Here is a 1,095-nt window from a genome sequence, read left to right on the forward strand (position 1 = left end):
TCTTATTTCGGAATTTTTTTCAGCTTATATCGCCGTTTTAAAACGGTACAGTGGCATCTTACGCATATAAAATATGTGTGTAGGTGTGTGCATTTCTGTTTGTGTACACACATGTGCGTGCAGGTATATGAATCACCTATAGACCAGTCACCCTGGCACGTCTGCTTGTGGAAAGCAGGGTTGTGTACTGACTTGTCTGCCACCACAGTTAGCAGCAGAGAAACACTCTATCCTAAGTTATAGACCTCTATATTTGGATTTTATTATAAACATATAGAATTTAGATTAAAGCTTTATACAAAGAGTACCATAGATATTGAGTAGTTTGAATGTTTTCGGGATTTTTAGAGCTATTTTTGACCACCTAGTCGAAGCCAGCATCACTATTTTCTACTGTAACTGAAGGGTCCCAGGTACCATCTTAATGAGGAGCATCCCCACTGGGGATGGAAGGAGGCCAGACAGATGGACGGAGATCTTGTTGGTCGTGGCAGGAGCTGGAATTGGAAGCGGTGGTTGGGAGAGAAGGCACAAGCGCTTGGGCACGCGTAGCAAATTAGAGGATACGGCAGCAAAACATGACACTTCCCCAGCGATACGCCAGTGGGGGACCCAAGAGGCCCTACAATTCGCTGGAGCGAGCGCTCATTAGGATCAATTAAAATCAGGGTTGCCCTTATGACACGCCGGGGACTAAAAGCACCACGTTAAAGGCATGATCTGGTTGGGCCGGGGCTTAGGGTGAGACTTAAGAGAGGTAAAAAGAGCTTTTAGCTAAAAAGAGCTGATAGGAAACCAGGCCGGGGCTTGCCAAGGGGCAGGTGTGCTTCCAGCGGGCAGCGCTTCGGCGGCCGCTGAGGTAAAACACCAGTCAGAGGGGACTTGAGCCACAAACAGTGAGGAAACAGTAACACGCACACCCACACGCTTATTTTACTTTTTGCAAGTAAAATAAAGAACAGGACGAGCCCGCTCGTCCCGCTGAGGCCCGCTCTCCCGCCGCCTCCCTCAGCCCGCTAACGACAAACGGCCGCCCCGCCCCGCGCTGAGGCGCGGGCACGCGCAGCTGGCGGCTCCGCCCCCGCGGCCGCCCGC

Source organism: Calidris pugnax, unplaced genomic scaffold (genome assembly GCF_001431845.1).
Source record: "Calidris pugnax isolate Ruff unplaced genomic scaffold, ASM143184v1 scaffold219, whole genome shotgun sequence".
Classification (NCBI taxonomy): Eukaryota; Metazoa; Chordata; class Aves; order Charadriiformes; family Scolopacidae; genus Calidris; species Calidris pugnax.